We start from the raw sequence: 25,000 nt of genomic DNA on the forward strand, positions 1-25,000 counted from the left end.
ACTCACTCACTTTCTCACCTTATCTCGCTATTCTTCTTCCTCCTCCTCCTCCTCCTCCTCCTCCGCCTTCTCCTCTCTTCCATTTTACCCGTCTTTCCTTCTCCCCCTTATCTTCCTCTCCTTCTCTCCTTCCTTCTCTCTCTTTCTCTTCCATCTTTCTACCTTCCTTTTTCTTTCCATCTCTTCCATTCTTCTTCTTTCGCTTTCCTTCTTTTCCATCCTTATTTCCCTCCCTCGCTCCTGTTTCTTCTCCTTCTACTTCCTTCTTTATCTTCGTCTTTCCTTCCTCTACCATCCATATTCCTTCCTCCCTTCCCTCCTCCTCCTCCCACTTCGTCATTTTAAACAATCTTTCTTTTCCCTTCTTTTTCTCTTCTCCTCCAATCCCCTTTACACGGGAAACGCATAAAGCCGCCCTCTCTCAGTCTCCCCTTTGAGGCGTTGGGAAATCAAGGTCATGATATAAAATTGAATAAAATGAAGGGAGGAAAAAATATATGTAAGGTTTCGAAACACATAAACCTTCCCCGTGAAAATGTGTAGAGTTGAAAACATGGCTCGTCCCCCTCCCCCTTATTTTTCCTCCTCCTCCTCGTCCTCCTCCTCCTCTTTTGACTTTCTTTTATCAGGGGTGAAGGTGTTTCGAAATGTGACATAGAGGATTGACTAATATATATATGAATCCTCTTTTTTTTCCGAAGGGTACATATCTGAAGGGTGTTTTGAAAGAGTATAGTGAAAGGGTCGATACGAACGGTATATATTTAAAGGGAATAGTTAATGTAATGGAATATATCGTAAGGGGAGCTTGGTAGGGTGGATTTGAAGGGCTTATTGGAAAGGGTGTATTTGTAGGGTATCTATGGAGGGTAATTACATGGAGGGGTTCGTATTGGAAGGGTGTATGTGAAGGGTAGGTATTAGTTGTGAAGGACATTTTCTATACAGTTCAAGGACAAAAAAAGGAAACAATAATGAAAAAAAAAAAGCCCGCTACTCACTGCTCCAACAAAAGAGTCAAGAGGAGTGGCCGAAAGAGAGGTCAGTGTTAGGAGTAGATACTTGAGCATACTGATAAAACTGAGAAGAGAGGTGTAGACTCAAATGGTTAATGGGACAAAGATGTGAAAGAAAAAGATGGCGAAAGAGTGAGTGAGTAGGTGAAGGAAAGGAGGAGGAGGAGGTGAAAGAAGGAAGAAAAAGAACAACAAACAAGAGCAACAACAACAGGAAGAAAAACAAAAGCAAGAAATAGAAAATGAAAACGACGACATCAACAAGAAAAAAAAATGACAGAAAAAGAGAAAAAAGAAAAATAGGACATAGAATAAGAGGAAAAAGAAAAGCAAGAACCAGAAAAGAAGGAAAACAAGGACGAAGAGGAGGACGAGAAAACAAAGTAAACAATATAAGGAAAATAAACCAAAGAAAAAAACAAGAAAAAACAAGAAAAATAAGACCAAAAATAACAAGATAACGCAAGAAAAGGCAGAGAAAAGCAAGAACCAGAAAAGAAGAAGAACAAGGACGAAGAGAAGGACGAGAAAACAAAGTAAACAAAACGAGGAAAATAAACACTGGGAAAAAAACAATAAAAAATCATGGAAAATAAGACCAAAAATAACAAGATAACGCAGAAGGCACGCAGAAGGAAGGCAAACGAGGGCCGGGTGCCGCGTCAGGCCACAATCGGCTCGTCAGATTCAATTATCCTGCACCGAAGGGGGAGAAGGGGGGGCGAGGGGCAGGGGGGGCAGGGCCATTATGCAAAACACATGTAAATTTTGTCCAAGCTGACTGGTGACGGCCACTCAATAAGACGAAGGGGGGGGGAAGAGAAGAGGAAAGAGAGAGGGGAAAGGTGTAGGGAGGAAGAGGGAGGAGGATGGAGGGGAAAAGGAAGGGGGAGGGGTGTAAAGAGGGAAGGGGAAAGGGAAGGGAGTGTAAGAAGGGGAGGAGGGAAGTTGGAGGGGTGTGACAGAAGGGAGAGAAAGGAGGGGAGGAAAACGAAAGGGGGAGGGTATGCAGGGGAAGGGAATGAAAGGTAGGGAAGAGAAGGGAAAGGGGAAGGAAAGAAGGGAAGGGAATGTTAGGAATGGAGGGAAGGGAGAAGAGATTAAGAGAAGGAAGGGTGAGATGGGACGAAACGGAAGGAAAGGGAATGTAAGGAAGGGGAAGGAAAGAAGGGAAGGGAATGTAAGGAAGGGGAAGGAAAGAAGGGAAGGGAATGTAAGGAGCAGTGGAGGAAAGGGGGCAATAGACTTAGGGAAGGAAGGGGGAAGGGAATATAAGGAAAGGGAAAGGAAGAAGTGAAGAAGGGAAGAGAGGTTAGGAAGAGGTAAAGGAAAGGAAGGGAAATGGAGGAGGGAATGGGAATGAAAGTAAAGGAGGGTGAAATATGGAAGAGAGATAATTACAAAGGATTATAAAAGGGAATGAGAGCAGAATAAGTGGTCCACTGATTAATATGAATAAGGTGGAAAACAGAGAGAAGGAAAAAGGTCAGTCAGTCAGTCAGTCAGTAGGTAAATAAGAGTAAGGTAAGTAGGTGAGTGAATAACAGAAAGGTTAGTCAGTTAGTCAGTCAGTCAGTCCACCAGTCAGTCAGTCAGTTAAGCAGGTGAGCAAATAAGAGAAACAGACGAGAGAGGTGATAATGAAGACTGGAATGAAGGGATGAGAGAGCAAAGAGAGGACAGAATGGGAGGAGGAAGAGGGAATAAATTAGGAAGGAGAGGGGAAATAGACAAGCATGAAGCAGGAAGAAGAGACAGCAAGAGAGAGAAGGGAGAGGAAAGACTGAGGAAAGGAGGAAAAAGAAGAGGGGAAAAGGAAAGGCAAAAGGGGAGAGAAAACCTGATATATGATGTGAAAGAAAGGAATGATGAAAAAAGACAAAAGAAAAGAAGTAGAGGAATAAAAAAGAAGGGATGGGGAGGAGAAGGGAAAATATGCAAGTAAATGAAAGAGAGAAGAGAGGAGAAAGAAAGAAAATATGAAAACTTGATATACGATGCGAAAGGGAAGAAATAATGAAAAAAAACACAAAAGAAGGAAGTAGAGGAAAAAGGAGAAGGGAGGAAAGGAGAATGGAAAACATGGAAGTATATGAAGGAGGGGAGAGAGGAGGAAAGTGAAGGGAAATAAGGAATGATATAAAAGATTGAATAAAGAAGAGGGACAATAAAGAGAGGAGGGTGAAGGGATGAGAAGGGAAAGAGGGGAAAGAGACAATGAGATAAATGCGACTAAAAAGACTAAGAAGAAAAAGAGAGGAAAGATTAAAGGCTGTGGGAGGGAAGAGAAAGAGAGAAAGAGGGGGAAAAAAAGAGAAAGAGGGGGAAAGAGAGAAGATATGAAAGACTGAAAACAAGATAAAATGTAAAGAAAAACTGAAAGAATTAATAACCGAAGAGGGACTAAGAGATCAAGGGAAAGAGGAAGAGGAAGAGGAAGACTGAGAAGACAACGAGAGGACGCAAAACAAGACAAGAAAAAGAGGAAAAAACATAATCAGATAAAACAACAAAGAAAAAAATTAATTCTGAGGGGAGACTTGAGGTTGAAGAAGGGGAGAGGAGAGGGGAGGACGGGGAAGTAGGGGGAGGAGGAGGAAGTAAGGGGACGTAATGAAGAGGGGAAGGAGGGAGAGGAAGGGGGAGGTAGGGGGAAAGGGGGAGGGGGGACTCAAGTTATTGGGCTCGATTGAATAATTCATTTTGTGGATCAGAGAAGTCAAACAGACAGACTCCCTTGACGTCAGCACCGAGGGGAAAGCTGACGAGGGGAGAGGAGAGGGGAGAAGAGGGAGAGGGGAGAGAGGAAAAGGGTAGGGAGGGATGTGGAAAAGAGAAAAGAAAACTGGAAAAGGAAAACGGATAATGTGAGGGGACGAGGGAAAAAGAAAAGGGGAAAAGAGGGGAGACAGGAGAGAGGGAAAGAGGGGAGAGAACATGGGAAATATGGGAGGAAAATGGGGAAACAGGAGGAAGGAAAGGGGAGTAAAAAAGAAAGCTGATGAAGGGGAAAGGTAAGGGGAAAGAAGGGAGGGAGAAGGAAGGAAATGGGGAAGGGAAGAAAAGGGATTAGGGGACCGGTGAGAGGAAAGGTCGAGAGGAAAAGTGGGGAAAAGGGAGGGAAAAAAAGAAAACGAAAGGAAGGGGAACAAAAGGGAAAATATATAAAGGGATAAAAGGCGGGAGAGAGGAGAAAGATTACGAGGGGAATGGGAAAAAGGGAAGAGGAGGAGAGAGAGAGGGAGAGGAAGGAAAGTAGAGAGGAAGGAAGGATGAAAAAAGAGAAGCAGGAGAAAAAGGAGAAAAGAGGAAAAGGAAAGGAAGCCAGAAATGAAGGGAAAAGAAAACCAGGAAAAGAGGAGACGGAAAAATAGATAGAGATAGAGAGAAAATAAGGAGAGAAATATAGATGGAGTTATAGATAAAGAAAACATAGGAGAGAAAGACAGATGAAGTTAGATAGATAAAAATATAAAGAGAGCAAGATAGATGTAGTTAGAAATAAAGAAAATAAAAGTAGAGAAAGATAGTTAGAATAAAAGAAAAAAACATAAGATAAAGATAGATGGAGGTAGAGATAAAGAAAAAAATAAAGATTCGTTCGGATAAAAAAATATTTGAGTTCTTTTCTGGAAGTTCCTCTGTCGATAATGACGGGCGGATTGTGACGAAGGATTCTGTTGAGAGAGCAGATTAGAGGAGGGAGAAGAGGAAGGGAGGGAAGGGGAAAAAAGGATAATGGGAATAGGGGAAAGGCGAGAGGGGAAACTTTAAAAAAAGGATAGAGTTGAAAAAAAGCAAAAACGAAGTAAGGAGAAAAGAAAAGGGATTGAAAAGGAAGAGGGTAAATGTAGAGAAGAAATAGATAAAAAAAAAAAAGGAGAAGGGGAAGAACACGAAGAGTACATAGGGTAAAGTAGAAAGGAGTAACGCAAATAAAAGAAAACGGGGAGAAAGGAAAAAAAGAGAAAGGAGGAAAACGAGAGCAGAGGCACATAAGAGAGAGGAAAATAAAAAGCAGATAGATAGATAGATACGAGAGAGAAACAGAGAAAGAGAGACAGAGACAGTGACAAAGAGAGACACATTAGCAGTAGTATACCGAGACATGAGAGAGAAGGAAAGAAGAGAAGAGAAAGGAAGGAAGAAGAGGTAAGGGTCGAGAGCAGAGGAGAAGAAAGAGAAGAAAGGGAAGAGGGGTAAGCAAAGGCATGTGATTAAGGGAAAAGGGAAAAAGATTACAGAAGAGGAAGGAGGAGGAAGAAGATGAAGAAGAGGAGGAAGAGGAAGGAGGAGGAGGAGGAAGATACCTTGAGAAACATGATTATAGAAGCCAAGAAATGCATAAAAGGATGAGAGAGAGAGAGAGAGAGAGAGAGAGAGAGAGAGAGAGAGAGAGAGAGAGAGAGAGAGAGAGAGAGAGAGAGAGAGAGAGAGAGAGAGAGAGAGAGAGAGAGAGAGAGAGAGAGAGAGAGAGAGAGAGAGAGAGAGAGAGAGAGAGAGAGAGAGAGCGTTTAAGGATATAGTGAAATGTGACATCCTTCATCCGTAGAGTTTTTCACCATATCTAGGAAAAAAACATATTATTACAGAGAGAGAGAGAGAGAGAGAGAGAGAGAGAGAGAGAGAGAGAGAGAGAGAGAGAGAGAGAGAGAGAGAGAGAGAGAGAGGAATGATGTAAAGGAAAAAGAGTCCACCAGGAATCAGATGAAAGGGAACTAGGAGCAATATAGTGATTGAAATGTAGTACAGGAGAGACATGGAGGAGGAGGAGGAGGAGGAGGAGGAGGAGGAGGGATAGAGAAGGAGGAGGGGAGGAGTTGAGGAGGCATGAAGGGAAGGAACGAAACAGACAGACCAACACACACACACACACACACACACACACACACACACACACACACACACAGATTCACTTTTCAGGAGATAAAAGACGAGGGGGACGCAAAACCGAGCGGAGCGTGCGATGGGCATAGAGAAAAAAAAGAAAAAAAAGGGAAAAAGAAAACAGAAATACTATAAAACAAACATTAAACAAACACAAAACGGTAAATAAAAACTGACTCTCTCTCTCTCTCTCAGTAATTAAAAGTTTACACGCGAGTTTAAAGTAATTGAGGAAGGACGCCGAACTTACAACCTCTTCCTTGCTCTCTTTAAACACGGCTCGCTATATTTCTTATGATCTTCCTCTATTTTCCTTGATTTTCCTAGATTTTCCCTTACATTCAACAACCTCCTTCTATCTTCCTTTCCTTTCCTTTCCTTTATATTCCACAACCTTCCTTTCCCTCCCTTTATATTCATCCGCCTTCCTCTATTTTCCTTGATTTTCCTTGATTTTCCCGTACATTCAACAACCTTCCTATATCTTCCTTTCCTTTCCTTTATATTCCACAACCTTCCTTTCTCTCCCTTTATTTTACCTTTCCTCTCCTTTATTTTCCTTGATTTTTCCTTCATTCAACAACCTCCCTATATCTTCCTTTACTTTACTTTCCTTTATATTCCACAACCTTCCTTTGTCTCCCTTTATCTTCCTTTATTTTACTTTTATGTTCAGCCACCTTCCTTTATTTTCCCTTTTCTCTGCTTTATTTTACTTCCCTTTCCTTCATTTTCTTCTACTTTACTCTTGCTCTCTTTAAACATGGCTTACAATATTTCTTACAGTCTTCCTCTATCTTCCTATATTTTCCTTTACTTTACTTTATACTCAACTACCTCCCTTTGATTTCCTTTCTTTCCCCTACTTTTCCTCTACTTCCCTCTGCATCCATTTACTTAAGAACATGAAAAAGACACAAAAAAAGTAAGACCTAAATCAAAGGAATCAATTTTAATCACGTTTTTCAATTAATAACTAACTCAATTTTCATCTTATTTGTGTGTGTGTGTGTGTGTGTGTGTGTGTGTGTGTGTGTGTGTGTGTGTGTTCGTACATAAATCAATAATCTGTGTAGGTGAGAGGAATGTCCCGAGTCTCTCTCTCTCTCTCTCTCTCTCTCTCTCTTCGTAGATAGATAGATAATATGTGTCATCTCCCCTTTATCTCCCCTTTATCTCCCCTTTATCTCCCCCCTTAGACCTCTTACTCCCCTCTTACACCCTTTACTCCCCTCGTGTGTCTCTCTCTCCCCTCTTCCAATATCCACACCTCTCCCCTCTTCTTACTTTCTCTTCTCTCTCCCCTTCCTTTGCTTCACTTCATAGTTCTCCCCTCTGTCAATTTCACGGCTCTCCCCTCTCCCAAGATGCAGTTTGTACTCTCCCCCTCTTCAAATACTTACTCCCCTCACTCTCCCTTCTTCAACCTGGCTCACCTCTCTCCCCTGATTCACTCCTTCTTCCTCCCCTTTGTCTATTTTCACAGCTCTCCCTTCTCCCAAGATGCAGTTTGTACTCTCTCCCCTCCTCAAATACGTACTTACTCCCCTCAGTCAATCTCCTTTCCCAGTGGCAATATCTCTCCCCTCCCCCACGAGACAGTTTTTCCTCTCCCTCTCCTCCCCTTCCCAATGGTTACAGTTCTCCCCTCTCCCACGATACAATTTATGGATTATAATAGGAAATGGATACCAAGGTAATCTTCAATTTGTAGGAGACAGTGTTTTTAGCGAGACCGGTGGAGGAGTGAAGAAGATGATGAAGAGCAAATTAGGGAAAGTCTACATGTAACGGGGAATGTTATTAAGAGGAAGTCTTAGGCGGTGAGGGACTGCAGAAGATGATGAAAAACAAAACTGGGTCAATTATGCAAGCAAGGAGGAAAGATTATATTAAAATGATTTACGTGGTGGTGAAATGCAGATGATGGTTAAAGAACACAACATGGAAAGCGTACAGGTTAGGCGAAAGGCTGTTATGAAGTAGATTCAGGCGGTGGTGAACTGCAGAAGATGATGAAAAACAAAACTGGGTGAAGTATACAAATAAGGAGGAAGAATTATATTAAAATGATTTACGTGGCGGTGAACTGCAGATGGTGGTAGAAGAACTGGACGTGGAAAGTCTACAAGTTAGGCGAAAGATTGTTATAAAGTAGATTTAGGCAATGGTGAACTGATGTAGATGGTAGAATATGAAAGGACTACAAATAAGGTGAAAGATTATATTAAGAAGAAGATTGGCGTGATATTGAGCTGCAGAAGATAAGATAACTGAACAGGGAAAGTCTAAAATACATGCAAAAGATTATTAAGAAGTAGACTTACGCGATGGTGAACTGATGTAGATGAATGAAGAACCATACAGGGAAAGTCTACAAGTTGGGTGAAATGATTAAGAAGACTAAAGTTATATTCAACAGTCATACTCAAATGGAACAGAGACTAACCCAATTAAGAAGCACTAGAAAACTGTTGATTAATATATATACGTAAGACAAATCATACAAGCAAATATCTCTCTTGAATCGTAAGTAAGAAGACCCATTGTACTTGACCTGAGTGCTTTGGAGAACAAGGTAACGTATTGAAATTCTCTCCAGCTCAAATCGCACAGAGTCTCCCATTAAGAAGCACAAGAAACAGTTTATTAATATGTATACGTAAGACAAATCACACAAACAAACCACTCTCTTGAATCGAAAACAATAAGACGGATTATACTTGACCTGAGTGCTTCGGAGAACAAGGTAACGTATTGAATTGCTCTCCACCGTTGTGCTAAGAGCTTTAATTCGTGCGTTTCCCTTCTCATGAGACACAGACAAGACAAAGACGAGAACACACTGGCCACGACTCTGGAAAATGAATTAAGTGCACAAAGAGGGATGGAGAGAGCGATGCTGGGAATCACTTTAAAGCATGAGAAAAACTGCAAATGGGTTAGAGAACAGAAGAAAGCAGGTAACATAATAATGGTAATTCAGGTCAAGAAAAGTAGGGTAGGAATGGATAAAGAAGATGAAGGGGGAGATAATGAACAGCTGATAGCGTACAGGAGAAAAGAATGACGCGAAGAAAAACGGAAAAAGGGGAAAAGGGAAAGGAGAGGACACACATGGTTTTTTTTTCCTGACAGTAGAAAAAGCAATACAGGACAGGAATAAAAAACGATAAAAAAATATGCTAAGAAAAAACTAAGAAAACGGAAAAGGGAGAAAAGGAAAGGAGAGGACACGGCATGCTTTTTTTCCTTACACAAGAGAAAACAATACAGGACAAGCATAAAAACACGATAAAAGAAAAAAAATGCTAAGGAAAAAATGAGAAAACACGGAAAAGGGAGAAAAGGAAAGGAGAGGACACGCATGGTATTTTTTTTTTTTTTTCATGCAATAGAGGAAGCAGTTAAGGGCAAACATAAAAAAACGGTAAAAAAAAATAATAAAAAAGCTCCCCTAACAGAAAAAAAAGAGGTAGAAAACTTAGAATATTAGAAAAGCGAGATGACAAGAGATATCAAGAAATGGCAATGAACAAGACGCTTTTTTGTTACATTAGATAAAACACTTGGTAAAAAAAGAAAAAATACTCCCTTAACAGAAAAAAAAGAGGTAGAAAACTTAGAATATTAGAAAACAGAGAAAGGACAAGAGATATCAAGAAATGGTAATGGACAGGACACTTTTTTTGTTCCATTAGATATAACACTTAACGGGAAACATGAAAAAAATATAAAACAAAAAAAAAGGACAAACTAAACCTCCTCAAACAGAAAATGAGGTAAAAAATTAGAAAATATCATTGGTAAACGGAGAAAGGGCAACAGATGTATAAAAATAGAGTAACTAGAGAGAAGTAAACCAAGAAACAGAGAAGTAGAGTGTGAAAATAAGTGGCATGCAAAGACCCAAAGGAAACGGCGCGAAGAAGTAAATAAGTCTACGGAACCACGACATCACATTTACATACTCGAGGCAAAGAAAAAAATAATAAACAGAAAAATAATAAAAAATGTTTGAGATATATTCAGACCCTGCAGTGGAATGACAGCTGATGATGGCGATGATAATTCCCTTTTTTTTCTCCCTCTCTCTCTCTTTCCCTTAATAAATACCGTCCTCTCCCTTCCCATCATTCCTCCCCTTCACTCCCCTCACCCTTCATGAAGTCTACTCTCTTCTCTCTTTCCTCTTACACCTCTTCCTCCTCCCCACTTTCCACTCTCCCTAAATAGTCCTTGCTCTCCCCTCGCTCTCCCCTCTCTTTCTCTCCTCACATACTTTTATTTCTCTCCCTAAGTTTTCTCTCTTTCCTCCGGTTCCTCTATTTGCTCTATTCTTTGCTTCATTATTCCTCTTCCTTTACCTCCATTGCAGTGATCCGCCTCTTCACTCTCTTTTCCTCTTGCTATCCTCTTCCTCTTTGATGTTTCTCTTCCGCTAACATCAAATTAATCCACACACGTATTCGTTCTCCTCTTCCTCTCCCTCTTGCTTCCCTTCCTTCCTGTGATTCCCAGTAATTAATTCTTCCTCTTCCTCGTAATGTCTCCCTCCCCGTTGTTTATTCTGCACTTAATTCCAGATCGTCTATCGCCAGTATCAAATTAAACCTGCAACGCTTCCTTTCTCTTTTACTCGATTGATAGTGTTGTGTTACCTTTCTCTTTTTTTTTATTTTCATTAGTTCTGTTGTTTTTAATTGCTCCTCCTTTTTCTTGTTTCCATTACCTTGTTTATTTGCTTTGCATGGTTTTCCTGTTTATTTGTATCCAGTATCAAATTAGTAAACAAATTCTCTAATCCTTTCTCTTTTTTTTATTTTCATTAGTTCTGTTGTTTTTAATTGTTTCTCCTTTTTCTTCTGTTTCCATTACCTTGTTTATTTGTTTTGTTTTGTTTTGTATGGTTTTCCTGTCTATTTCTATCCAGTATCAAATTAGTAAATAAATTCTTTCTTGTATTTTCCTGTATTTTCATTAGTTATCTTCTTTTTAATTGCTCCTCCTCCTTCTTCTGTTCTCATTACCTTGTTTATTTGTTTTGCTTTGTTTTGTATGGTCTTCCAGTTTACTTCTGTCTAGTATCAAATTAGTAAACAAATTCTATCCTTTCCTTCTCTTCTTGTATTTTCATTAGTCCTCTTGTTTGCTCCCCTTTTTTCCTTTTAACGCTTCCCGGTCTTTGTTTGTTTTGTTCACGTTATTCCTGTTAATAGCCAACAAATTCTCTCTCTTTCTTTCTTTCTTTTTGTCCTTTTTTTCATTAGTTCTGTTTCTCGACTGTTCCTCCTCTTTCTTTTAGTGTTGCCTTTCCTCTGATTATTTTTTTTTTTTGCGCGTCTTTCTTGTTTATGTATTGTTAGAATCAAATTAGTCAGCCATTTTTTTTCGTTTTCTTCTTTTCATTAATTCTCTAGTTTTTTTTATTTTTTTTAATTGCTCTTCTTCTTCCTCCTCATGCTTTTCTTTCTTAGCTTGTTTCTTTGTTATTTTGCACGACAATTTTGTTTGTTTTTTGCTTTAAAGTCAAATCCGAATTAGTTAACATATATTTTCTTTCCCTTTAATATTACTTTCACTCTCTACTTTTCTTCTGTAATTGATTCTTCCCCTCTCTTCTAATGCTTTCTTCCTTTATTTGTCTTTCTCCTAATTCTTGCACTTCTATCACCAGAGTCAAATCAATCTTCATATAATCTCTTTTCCTCTTCCACTCTCTACTTCTGTAACATTATTTCTCTCTCTTCTAATGCTTTCTTCCTTTATTTGTCTTTCTCCTAATGCTTGTACTTCTATCGCCAGCATCAAATCAATCTTCATATAATCTTTATTCCTCTTACTTATTCTTTTTTGTCAATGGTTCTTTATAATGTCACTTTTTTATTAATTCTCCCTCTTTCTCCTAATGATTCCTTGCTCTACTTATCTTGTGCTTGATTTCTACTCGTCTAGCACTGAAGACACGATTTTTTTAATTCTTCTTTTGACAATATTTTCCTGCCTTGAATAATTTGTTTTCTGTTTATTCCGTTTTGCTCTTCTCCCTGATGTTTTCCCTCCTCCCTGCACACCTGCCTGCCTGCCTGAACGAGTCTCTCTTAATTACTTCAATCTCCACATTCTCTTTCATTTATTTTACTTTCCACCTCCTTCCTTCCTGCACTTCCTGTTTCACTCCTCTTTCTTCATCTTTTCTTTTTAATTCATTCACTTTCCCATTCACTCCTTCCTTCTCTTAATTACTTCAATCTCCACATTCTCTCTTATTTATTTTACTTTCCACCTCCTTCCTTCCTCCTTCACTCCTTTTTTTTTTTTTAATATATTCACTTTCCAATTTACTCCTTCCTTCACTTTCCATTTCACTCTTCTTTCTATTACCTTCAATTTTCACATTCACTTTTTTTCCTTCACTTTCAAACTCCTTTTACTTCCTGTTTCACTCCCTTTTATTTTACTGTACATTATTTTTTTTACATTCTACTTTATTTCCTTTATATACCAACTCCTGCCTTCACTTTCCCTTTCACTCACTTTTATCTTCTATTTTCTTTTACATTCTCCTTTCTTTTCTTTCTTCATTTATTTATTTCTCCTTTATTTTCCTGTTTAACTCTTCTTTTCTTAATCTTATTTTCCTTAACATTTTCCTTTATTCCCTTTACTTTCTAACTTCTTCATCCACTTATCTCAGTCTTCTTTCTTTTACTTTCTATTTTCTTCACACTCTACTTTATTCACCTCGCATTTCATTCTTCTTTCTTGTCTTCTATTTTTCACATTCTTCTTTAACTCCTTTCCTCTCCAACACCTTTCTTCCTTCACTTCCCGTTTCACTGCCCACTCTTTCCCGTTCCTGGATGCTTTTAACTCAGTCATGTAACCTCTGAAGCACACACCCACACACTCATTACGCATTCAACAAGTTATATTCCCAAGTGATACCGTTAACATATTCATCTTACCCTCCACACACTTATTCCTTTTTACCTTTCTCTCTCTCCCCCTTTACCCTTCCCAACATTCATTTTTCCTACTCTCCCTCCCTTCTATCATCTTAACTCTCTCTCCTTCCTTACACTTCCTTTCCTTTCTTACATTTCATTCTCCCTGCCCTTCTTCCTTTCCACCCTCTCTTATTCGTCATTTCATTTTCTTCCACCATCTTACCTTTCTCCTTCCTTCTTTCTTCTCTTCTACCCTCTCACCTCTCTTTCCTTCCCTTCCTTACACTACCCTTCCTTTCTCCTTCCTTCCCTTCCAGCCTCTTACTTCTTCCTCTCACTTCCCTTCATTCCTCCTTCATTCCCTTCCACTCTCTAATCTCTGTCTCTTCCTTCCCTTTCACTTCACTCTTCCTCCCCTCTGTACCATCATCACACACCTTATAAGCTATATCCAAAAGTGCCAAAGATTAACGCAGTCCATTTTCACCCTCTTCGCATGCCTTCTACCTCACCCATACTCTCCCCTTCTCTCTCTCTCTCTTCCTTCCCTTCGTCTGTACTTTCCTCTCCCTTACAACTGCCTTCAAGTACTTACTCATTTTCTAGGTCATCCATACTCACTCTCCCTTCTCCCTCTTCCTTTCCTTCTTCACCTTTCCCTTCGTCTCTTTCTACGTCTCTCCCTCCCTTTCTTCTATACTTTCCTTTTCTTTCCCTTCACCTACCCATCACACATTCTCGCTTCTCCCCCATCATCACCCCTTCGATATAGTCTCACCCTAACGTACTACACACAAACACACCCTTCACCCTTCTCCACATCCACAGCCTCTTTTCCCTCACCTCTTCCCTCCCTTCCCTCACCCTGTTCTCACCCTATTCCACAGCCCTCTCCCTTCCCGCATTCTTTTCCTCACCCTTTTCCCCTCGTCTCTCCCTTTCCGAACCCTTTTCTGACCCTCTTCCCCTTCACCTCTCCCTTTCCGCACCTTTTCCTCACCATCTTCCATATCCAAAGCCTCTTCCCTTCCCCTCACCTCCCCCCTTCCCTCCCCTCACCGCTCCCTTCCCGCACCCTTCACCTTGGCCGCCACCCTTTGTTATCTCTCATGCCCTTCGCTCTCCCCTCGTTCTCCCTTCCCCTCGCCGCCTCTCTCTTTAAACACTGTGTATGGGGCGATTTAAAGGCTACCCGATCGCCTTCCTCGCTGGGTCGAAGGGGAATCAGAACCCAATTAGGCGACCGATGCAAACTAACGGAAATTAATACGATAAGAAAAGTGATAATAACGATGATGATGATGATGATGATGATTGGGGTTGTGGTGGTGGTAGTGGTGGTGGTGGTGGTAGTAGTAGTAGTAGTAGTAGTAGTAGTAGTAGTAGTTGCATTCTTCCATCTATATCCATCGTTTCTCCTCTTCCTCCTCCTCCTCCTCTATCCTCATCTACTTTATCTCCTTTCTTCTGCGCCTCTTCTTCCATCATTCTCCCTCTCACTTCCCATTTTCTCTCCCCCTTGTTAGTATCTCCATTCTCTATCTCTCTCCCCTTCCCCCCTCCACCTCTTGCCTACCTACCTACCTGCCCTATTCTCTTCCACTCTCTCCCCTTCCTGTTCAATCACCTTTTTACTGTCCATCTCATCCTGTCCCTTTCTATTTTCCTTCCTGTCTCCCGGTCTCGTCCCCCATAAGACCTTCTACATAATCCTCTTTTTTTTATGTTTTTTCCTCTCCCATCCCTTGCCTCCCCTCCCCTCTTTCCCCTATCTGTCTACTGCCACTCTTCTTCTCCCCTCTCTATCTCCACCTCTATTCCTTCTCCCCTCTCCCTCTCTCTCTCTCTCTCTCTCTCTCTCTCTCTCTCTCTGTAGTTCATAAGCCTTTTCCCTTCTTTATCTTTCACTTTATCTTCTTCCCATTCTTATCTCCCATCTTCCTTCTCTTCATACCATCCACCTCCTCCCCTTAATTCTTCCCTCCCATCTTCTGTTTCCTCCCTGCCCAACACCCTCCCTTTACCACCTTCTTTCCATCCTTCCCTCTCCCCTACCCACCACCCTCCCTCTGGTCCACTCTCGCGCCTTGCAAGAGATCAGTTAGTGGCGAGCGCGCGGCGAGGTAGGAGGCAGTTACTCGCTGGGCTCCCTCGCACACCTGACTTCGCGCTTTCTACAGGTGTGCCCGACTTTACCACACCTGTCCCCCCCTCCCACCTTCCCTTTCTTATCTTATCCTGGAGACTTGCTAGCATATAACCCTCTAAGTGTGACGGAACGAAGGGAATGAAGGGAGAGTGATGGGAAAGTGAAAGTTTGCGAAGTCGTGAGAAACTTGTTGATTGAAGTTTGTGACGAAGAGGAAGAAGACACTGAGAAGAGGAGGAAGAGAAGGAAGAGGAGAAAGAGGGACAAGAGGTGGTGATTAGTGCAAGGACCCAAACAATAACCTCATTTTCTTTAGTGTGTATAAGTGAAACGAAGACAAAAAAAGCAAAAAATAAGAGAACATACCTGTTAATCAGCGACACCGGACCAATCTACCTGTTAATTAAAGACTGTCTCATCACCGTACCTGTTACCTGTGCTCTCCCTTCCTCCCTCAGCGCCACACACACCTGTCCAAGCGACCCTCCTCACGCACAGGTAAGCTTCCTTCATTAGCCACCTTACCTGCAGGAGACAAAAGATACCGGTGTTAGAAAGAGAAAGTGAAAGAGAGAGAGAGAGAGAGAGAGAGAGAGAGAGAGAGAGAGAGAGAGAGAGAGAGAGAGAGAGAGAGAGAGAGAAGTACAATGGCAAGGAATGTGAGGAGGCGAGAGGTGAGAGAAAAGGGGAAAAGGTGGAGTGACAGACAGAGGGGAGGGAGGTAAGGGGAGAGAGAGAGAGAGATGAGACTGACTGTAAGGGGAGAAAGAGAGTGACAGAGAGAGAGGGGAGAGAAAGGGAGTGATGGATATTGAGGGGAGTAGAAACTAGAAAGCCGAGGGTAAGGGGAGGTGAAAAGGGGGAGAGAGTGAAGGGAAGGAAAGTGAAAGGGAAAGGAAGAGAAGAAAAGAAAGTGAGATAAAGGAGAAAGAGGAGTAAGGATGTGAAGGAGAGCGGAAATGAGGAGAGAGAAATTATGGAAGACAGAGTGAGGGGAATAAGTAAGAAAAGTGGAAAGAGTAAGTGAGAGGAGTAAGGGAGAGGAGGAGGAGGAGTAGGAGGAGGAGGAGGAGGAGGAGGAGGAGGAGGAGGAGGAGGGAGGAGTAAATTAACCAGGTGTGTGTGTGTGTGTGTGTGTGTGTGTGTGTGTGTGTGTGTGTGTATGTGTGTGTGTGTGTGTGTGTGTGTGTGTGTGAGGAATGATCTTCACCTCCACTTGACATGCACACACACGTACAAGCATAAATACACACACGCACGCACACACACGCATACAAACTCGCAAGACATGAGAGAGAGAGAGAGAGAGAGAGAGAGAGAGAGAGAGAGAGAGAGAGAGAGAGAGAGAGAGAGAGAGAGAGAGAGAGAGAGCAAGAGAACACACACACACACACACACACACACACACACACACACACACACACACACATAAGGACGAGATAGATATTTATTTTTTCTCTCCCTTTTCTCCCTCTTCTTCCTTTTCTCCCTACTCCTCCTCTTCTCCTTCTCCCTTTCTATCCACTTCTCCCTCTTCTCCCATTTCATTCCTTTCTCCCTCTTTTCCCCTTCTCAACTTTCTCCTATCCTTCTCCCTCTTCTCCCATTTCTCCCTTTCCCCTTCTCTCTCTCTTCTCCCTTCCTGATCTCTCACTATTCGGGCGGCGTGAGAGGCGGTCCAGCGAGTGTCGAATCCAGGGGGGTGAGTTGAGGTGTGTGCCTGAATCTGACAGCTTACAATTCTACCCTTTATTTTCTCTCTTTACTGTACACGACTGACTTTATTGTGGCGCATCGTGGGGCGTGTATTGGGGGAGAAAGGGGGGAGGGGGAAGGAGGAAGGGGAGGGAGGGGAATGGGAAGGGGAAGGGAAGGAGGAAAAGGGGAAGGGGAAGGAGGAAAGGGGAAGGAAGGAAGGAGGGAAGGGGGAAGGGGAAGGGAGGAAAAGGGGGAAGGAGAGTGGGAAGGGAAAGGGAGGGAAGGGGGAAGGGGAAGGGAGGAAAAGGGGGAAGGAGAGTGGGAAGGGGAAGGGAGGGAAGGGGGAAGGGGAGGAAGGGGGAAGTGGAATGGGGGGAAAGGGGGAGTCGTTGCATGTTCTTTTTTTCTATTTGGACTTCTCTCTCTCTCTCTCTCTCTCTCATACTTTACTGTCTCTGTCACTCTTTTTTCTTTGTCATACTAAACTGTCTCTCTTCCACTCTCTTTTTCTCTCTCTCATACTAAACTGTCTGTCTCTTTCACTCTCTTATTTCCTCTCTCATACTATACTGTCTCTCTCTCTTTCCCATTCTCTCCCTTTTTCTCTTTCTCTCACTATACGTATTGCCTCCTATACTATACACAGACAGGTATATGGACACACAGGTAAAAACATATCTAACATACCACGCAAACTAACTTGAACTTTTCTCTTCTTTTCTTCTCTACTCTTTCTTTTGCACCTTTGATTTAACGTCCTTGACCATAGCAAAGAAAGGCAAGGCAAGGCAAACAAGGTTACGTAAACATGCTCAAGCCTACGAGTGGCAGGTGAAGGTCGAAAGAAATGAGCTCCTAATTGCATGTTGATGAAGGGGAAAGTATGAAAAGGAAGCGACAGCCCTTAACGAGCCTTCACTGCGGAGGACATCGGCGACGGAAGGTATGATGCACGGTAACGATTAGGTAAGGTGCGATTGGGTAAAGTGAGATTGGGTAAGGTGAGATTGGTACAGTAAAGTGAGATTGGGTAAGGTGAGATTGGGTAAAGTGAGATTGGGTAGAGTGAGATTGGGTAAAGTGAGATTGGGTAAAGTGAGATCGGGTAAAATGAGATTGGCCCAGTAAAGTGAGATTGGGTAAAGTAAGATTGGGTTAAGTGAGATTGGGTAAAGTGAGATTGGGTAAAGTGAGACAGGGAAGAGTGAGATTGGGTATAGTGAGATTGGGTAAAGTGAGACTGGGTAGTGAGATTGGGTAAAGTGAGATTGGGTAAAGAAAGATTGGGTAAAGTGAGGCATTAGGTAAGGCAAATCGAGAAGGTAACACAGAGCAAGGCAGACTGACAAGGCAAGATAAGGTAAATTGATAAGGTATAGTAAATTCATAAGTTGTTTTTTTTACGTTCAACATATGGCATCGGTAGGCTTTCTTAGAGGCACCTGATGGTCGACCCCAGCCCGTTGTGGCGCTGGCAAGTGTTTATAGTGGCGCCATCTTGCTTGGCTCATGCTGTTCCCCGGAACTCATCTTTGATTATATTTGTTAAGATAGAATCAAGAGTCCGGGTTGATAGGTGGTCTTCAGGACAGCATGTGGGTAGTCTTTGGGCACTCAACGGTGACTGAAAAAAACAGCTTGTGGCGGCGGGAAGGACGCGGGGCTCCTGGACGCTGCGCCGGCACGCTAAGGGCTAAGTGGAGTAAATTGAATAAAGTTAAGGTAAACTGTTTAGGCACGGTACGGTAAACTGATACGGTGAACAACGTAATGCTAATAGATTGGACCTGTTGAACCGCTCTCTAGGGAGGCAAAAGGAGAGAGATACAGGAAGCACCCAGATCACGGCAGGACCCAAATAGGTCGCGGGTCCACGCCACACCCTCAGGACATGGCACGACCCCTCAGACCCACCCACCCTGCCCCCTTGGCCCCCTCAGGTCAGTCACGCTCCCAGGTCCCTGCCCCCCATCCCCCTCCCCCTTGTCTAGCAATGCCCCCAGAGGCCTGAGGGCGTATAGGGCGAAGTCTGGACACGTTCAGCTCCTGTGTGTGTGTGTGTGTGTGTGTGGCTCTCTAAACCCAGATGGTCCTCCCTGCGCCACCTGAGTCTCTCGTGTGTGTGTGTGTGTGTGTGTGTGTGTGTGTGTGTGTGTTAGAATATCTTTCTCCTCTTCAACTTTTTCTTCCCAACTCCCTCCTCCTCCTCCTCCTCTTGCTCCTCCTTCTCCTCCTCTTCGTCTTCTTCACCGTCATCATCCTCATTTCCCTCCTCCTCCTCCTCCTCCTCCTCCTCCTCCACTTTTTTCGCATTAACTCTCCACCACGTAAGAGGATCCGACACAGAAAACTTCCACTTAATCAAAAGAAAGAAAAATAAGAAGGGCGGAATTTTTGCTGCCCATCACGAAGACAAGTGTGGCTTCGTTTCCTTCATTCCCGGGGCGCAAAAACACCGAAGAAAGAGAGAGAGAGAGAGAGAGAGAGAGAGAGAGAGAGAGAGAGAGAGAGAGAGAGAGAGAGAGAGAGAGAGAGAGAGAGAGAGAGAGAGAGAGAGAGAGAGAGAGAGAGAGAGAGAGAGAGAGAGAGAGAGAGACGAACACAGACGGACACACAGAGATAGAAATAGACACACAGAGACAGAAACAGACACACAGAGATCCAAACAAACAGGTGTGGCTTCGTTCCCTTCATTCCCGGGGCCGCAAAACCTCCGAAGAAAGAGAGACAGACAGACAGACAGAGACAGAGACGAACACGCAGAGACAGACACACAAAGAGACGGAAACAGACAAGTGTACCTTCGTGACCTTCATTATCTGTGCACAAAAACACCATAGAAAGAGACAGACGGAAAGACAGGCACACAAACACACGCACACAGAGAAATTCACATACACAGACAGAGACAGACAGGCATCAGATACAGAGACAAAACAGACACACGTAGAAACAGACAGATACAGACACACAGACAGACTGATAAATATACAAACAGACAGACAGAAACAGACACACACACATACACAGACATAAACAGACAGACAGACAGAAGAATCGTCACCCTCTTTTGAACACACAGAAACACGAGACACTTCAGAAAAAAAAAGACAAAGAAAAACAGTAAAAAAACAGATGGATAGATTTCACCCTCTAATAATCATCTTTTTTTTTCAGTGGTAATATTGAGGTTCAGGTAAATTGATTAGCTGAGGTAATTTGATAAGGTAGAACAATGTAGGGTAAGCTGATTAGGTGAGATGAACTGATTAGGCAAGGTCTATTAACAAGGTAAGATAATGAAAGGTAAATTGATTAGGTAAGTCAGGTGTTAAAATACGAGGGGAAAATAATGTGTGTAAATTAGTCTGTAAAGATGGAGGGAAAACAAGGAAAAGACTGAATAATTGGGAGAGAGAAGAGGCTGTAAGAGGATTAGGTGCAGGAAAAACAGGAAAATCAAAAAGAAATGTGCTCAGAAAAAGAAAATGAAGGTGGAGAAAAGAAAGGAAGGAAAAGGTGAAAGAAGCGAAAAGGAACTGGGGAAAAAAATATAAATGCTAGTAAAATGGAAGGAGAAGAGTTGGAAAAAAAGAGGTAGAGTAAAAAATCGTTTGAAAAAAAAGATGTTGAAGAAAAAATCGGTCACCAACAAAACCAAAAAAAGAGAAACCGATAGGATGAAAGGCCAACATCATGAGATCCCAGAGTACAAAGGGAGGCCATCGTAATGACACCATTCTCGAAATTTACCGCAAACATCCAACGCTCATTAAATACTGTTCCGGGGTTCGAACCGATGGACCAGGAAAAAAGCGAAGAGGAAAGAAAACAAAAGAAAGAAGACACAGAGGAACACAGGGGAAGAAAATAGTGCATGAGAGAAGAAGAAAATGTGTTCCGGGAAGAAAGAGAGAAGAAAAAGCGAAGAGGAAAGGAAAAAGAAGGAAGGGACAGAGGAAGACAAGGGAAGAAAATAGTGCATGAGAAGAAGAAAATATGTTCTGGGAAGAAAGAGAGAAGAAGAAAATAGTGCATGAGAAGAAGAAAATATGTTCTGGGAAGAAAGAGAGAAGAAAAAACGAAGAGGAAAGGAAAAAGAAGGAAGGGACAAAGCAAGACAGGGGATGAAAACAGTGCATGAGAGAATAAAAAAAATGTATTCCAGGAAGAAAGAATGAAGAAAAAGCGAAGAGGAAGGGCGAGGAGAAAAAAAAAATAAGACTGACCAAGGAGGAAAGAAAGGAGGGACATAAAAAACATAGTGGATGAGAGAAGAAGAACATGTGCTCCAAGAAAAAGGGAAGAAGAAAAAGAGACGAAAGAGAAAATGAGGAGGATAAAAAGTGAGCCAAGAAGAGAGAATGAAGGAGAGGAGAAGTAACATGGTATAAAATAGAAGAGGAGAGAAATGTGTGTAAAGAGGAGAGAAAAAAGGAGAAGAACGAAAAGAAAGAAAAAAGGAAGATTAATAGTGTAGAAAAAATAGGAAAATATGAACAAAGAGAGAGAGGAAAAGGGAAGGAAGATGATACATACGAGAAGAGTGAAAAACTAAGCAAGGAGGGAAAGAAAGAAAGAAAAAAGATTATAATGCAAAAGGGAAAAGGAGAAAAGGAAAAAATGGTGTGAAGAGGGAAGAAGGAAGAAAAGAAAAGGAAAAAAGGGGTGTGAAAAGGGAAGAAGGGAGAAAAGAAAGGGAAAAAAGGGTGTGAAGAGGGAAGAAGGGAGAAAAGATAAATATGATACCAAAAACAAAATTAATGAAAGAAATTAAAAGTGAATAAAGGAAAACACAAAGGATGACGAAATGTGAGAAAGGGAAAAGAGGAGGAAAAGAAAACGGAACAAAAGCGAGTCAAAGAAAACAAAAAAGAGGAAAAAGAGAGAAGGAAAAAGGGGAAAGGAGAAAGAGCAGAGCGATGAGAAGGGAAAATGTGGAAGAAAAGAAGGAAAACGAGGAAAAGAAAAAACGAGACCAGGAGGAAGAGAAAAAAATAAGAAGAGATCAAAGAACAAAAGATTGAAAAGAAAAAAAAGGAATAGATGAAAGAAGAATAGTTAAAAGAGAAAGCGATGAAGATGAAGAGGAGGTGGAAGAGAAAAACCGATGGAGGACACGAAGGTGGAAGACCCCAAGGGAGAGAGATTGATGAAAACACGGTGGAGCAGATAAAGACAAGAGGAGGAGAATTAAAAGAAGAAAATGGAAAACTTAACGCAGGGAGAAGGAGGAGGAAGAAGGAAGAAGAAGAGGACGAAGACGAGGAAGGGGAGGAGAAAGAGGAAAAGGAGGAAGAAAAGAAGCAAGAAGGGAATGAGCAGGAGGAGGAAGTAGAAGAAGGAGGAAGGAACGAAGGAAGCAGGAGGAGGAGGAAGAAGGAGGAAGAGGGGGACGAAGACGAGGAAGGGGAGTAAAAAGAGGAAAAGGAGGAAGAGAAGAATCAAGAATGGAATAAGCAGGAGGAGGAACGAAAGAAGCAGGAGGAGGAGGAAGGAGGAAAAGGAGGAGGAGGAGGAGGAGGAGGAGGAAGACGAAAGAGGAGAAGGAAGATAATTATGACCACAGGCTAGGAAAGGATCTGGAGAAAAAAAAAGACACAAAAAAGGGAGAGAGCTGGAAGGCGTAGGAGAATGATGGCGGCGGAACGAGAAAAAAAAATAAAAAGAAAGAAATATTAAAGATGGTGTAAAATGAAAGTGAAAAAAAAATAAAGACGAAAAAAGTTACACACACAAAACAAAACACACAAACACACACACACACATACACATTAACACAAGACCCCATATGAAAGAAAACGGGAAACACAAAGAAATGATTTACCAAACTACCTAAAAATGACCCGAACTGACGAAAAGGTAAACAAAAGAGAAAGGGGAAAAGGAGAAGAAGAAGGGGGTGGCATGAAGTAAAAGATGGTAGAAGGGTAGGAAGGGATGATGAAGGAGGAAAAGAAGGGAGAAGGATGAAGAGGACGATAGTATGAAGGGATGGAGTACAGGAGGGAGAGATTGATAAGGGAGAGGAGGAAGAGTAGGGAGAAGGAGGGAGAGATAAAGACGGTAGGAAGGAAGAAACGAATGATAATGAAAAACGAAAAAAAAAATACATCATTTTAAAGAAGAAAGAGGCAAAAAGAGAGAATTAAAAGACAAAAGGCAAAACAGTTATCAATTAAGCCATGGATAAAAAAAAAAAGGCATAAGAAGAGAAAGATTGAGAGAAAACAAAAATAAATGATAAAACGAGAAAAAGGGAACAAAATTAGACGCCATAAAATAAAAACCAAGAACGAAAAACACAAACTAATTACGCAACTATCACATGACCCCCTCCCTAGCCCCCACCCACACACACCCACACACACACACACACACACGCACACCATTACGAGACACCATTCCACAGAGATTGCTTAGCGCGCTCACCAATACGTCGGACCCAGTAACCAACCGCAACCATTACCACCCCGGCACTGACACGGGGAGGAGGAGGAGGAGGAGGAGGGGGAAGGGAGAGGAGGAAGAAGGGGTGGAATGGGGGTGGAAGATGGTAGAAGGGTAGGAAGGGGTGGTAACGGGGGGAAGAGAAGGGAGAAGGATGAAGAGGGCGATAGTAAGAAGGGAAGGTTGATAAAGGAGAGGATGACTAGGGAGAAGGAAGGAGAGATGAAGAGGGGAGAAAGGGAGAAAGGGATAATAAAGGGAGGAAGTGGAGAGGATAAGTATAACTGGAAAGAGGGAGAGATGATAAAGAAAGAAGAGAAAGAAGGGGAAAAGGGAGTAAGGGAGGATTGGCTGGTAGGAAAAAGGAAAAGAGAAGGGAAAGGTAGAGGGAGTGAAGAGGATGAAAAAGGGAGGGAAAAAAGGGAGGGAAAAAGGGAGGGGAAAAAGGGAAGGAAAAAGGGAGGGAAAAGGGAGGAAAAAAGGGAGGGAAAAAAGGGGAAAGAAGAGGGGGAAAAGGGAGGGAAAAAGGGAGGGTAAAAGGGAGGGAAAAAAGGAGGGGAAAAAGAGAGGGAGAAAAAGGAATGAAAAAGGAGGGAAAGGGGAGGGAAAAAAGGGAAGGAAAAAAAGGAGGGAAAAAAAGGGAGGGATAAAAGGGAGGGAAAAGGCAGGGAAAAAGGATGGAAAATGGGAGGGAAAAAGGAGGGAAAAAAGGGAGGGAAAACAGAGAGGGAGGGAAGAGAATGAAAAGGATTGGATTCTAAGAGGAAAGGAAGGCCTGGTAGAGGGGAAGGATATTGGGGAATCAAAGAGTAATGCGGAGGAGATGGGGAAGGTGGGTACAGTGGGGAGGGACTTCGAGGGGGAGGGGAGGAAGGGTGAGGAGGAACGGAGGGAAAAGGAAGAGAAAGAGAAGTAGGAAAGATGTCTATTGGATTGGCTTTTGTTATTTTTATCTTTTTTGTGTGTGTGCGAGGGACTCCAATCCAAACACACACACACACACACACACACACACACACACACACACACACACACACACACACACATATAAATCAATCCATCTTATCAATCATAGACACGACAAACCCATCCTATTCTTCCTCCTCCTCCTCCTCCTCCTCCTCCTCCTCCTCTTCCTCCTCCATCATTCACTCACACCCGCGGGCCAAGAGGAAGAGAACATGTACAGAAGCCAAACTGACCTAACGTGTCTTTCTCTTTTTAGTTCATTTTTAAGAATTTTCGTCCGAGTTCCGGAAGTGTTGAGGCCTTGAGGGGGGGGGGGAGAAAGGGAGATGGGAAAAGGGAGAAGAGAAGAGGGAGAAGAGAATAGGGAGAAGAAAAATAGGGAAAAGAGAAAAGGGAGAAGAGAAAAGGGAGAAGTGAAAAGAGAAGAGAAAATGGAGAAGAGGGAGAAGAGAAATGGGAGAAGATGGAGAAGAGAATAGGGAGAAGAGAACTGAGGAGGAGAAGAAGGAGATAAGGACAGACATAGAGAAAGAAAAGGAGACAGAGAAAAAAAGTGATGAGAAATTGAATAAAAAAGTAAGAATAATTAACAAAAGAAGAATAAGAGAATGAAGGAAAAGATATAAGAAAAGAACAGAGAAAAGGATAAAAAAATAATAAGAAAATGAAGAAAAGAAAGAAAATATTTAACTGAAACGAGAATGAAAAAAAAGATGGTAGAAGAAAAGAATAACGATAGAGGAAAAAGCAAAAGAAGAAACGAATAGAGAAAAGGAAGAAAAGGAAAAAGAAGGAAAATAAATAACCGAGAGAGAAGAGAAGGGAGAAAAAGATAGACGGAAAAATAGAGAAAAATAGAACATGAAAAGCGAATTACGAAA

The 25,000-nt window shown here is 42.1% G+C and overlaps 1 protein-coding gene across 1 annotated transcript in view; it reads left to right on the plus strand.

Moving 5' to 3' along the window:
- The first annotated feature begins 14,971 nt into the window (after positions 1 to 14,971).
- The window catches only part of LOC127007871 (dipeptidase 1-like), a 78,511-nt gene continuing 68,482 nt past the window's right edge, over positions 14,972 to 25,000 (plus strand). Inside the window, exon 1 of the mRNA XM_050879296.1 lies at positions 14,972 to 15,500. The gene's annotated coding sequence lies outside the window, so the exon portion shown is untranslated. The remainder of the gene's footprint in view (positions 15,501 to 25,000) is intronic.

Source organism: Eriocheir sinensis, chromosome 36, assembly GCF_024679095.1.
Source record: "Eriocheir sinensis breed Jianghai 21 chromosome 36, ASM2467909v1, whole genome shotgun sequence".
Lineage (NCBI taxonomy): Eukaryota > Metazoa > Arthropoda > Malacostraca > Decapoda > Varunidae > Eriocheir > Eriocheir sinensis.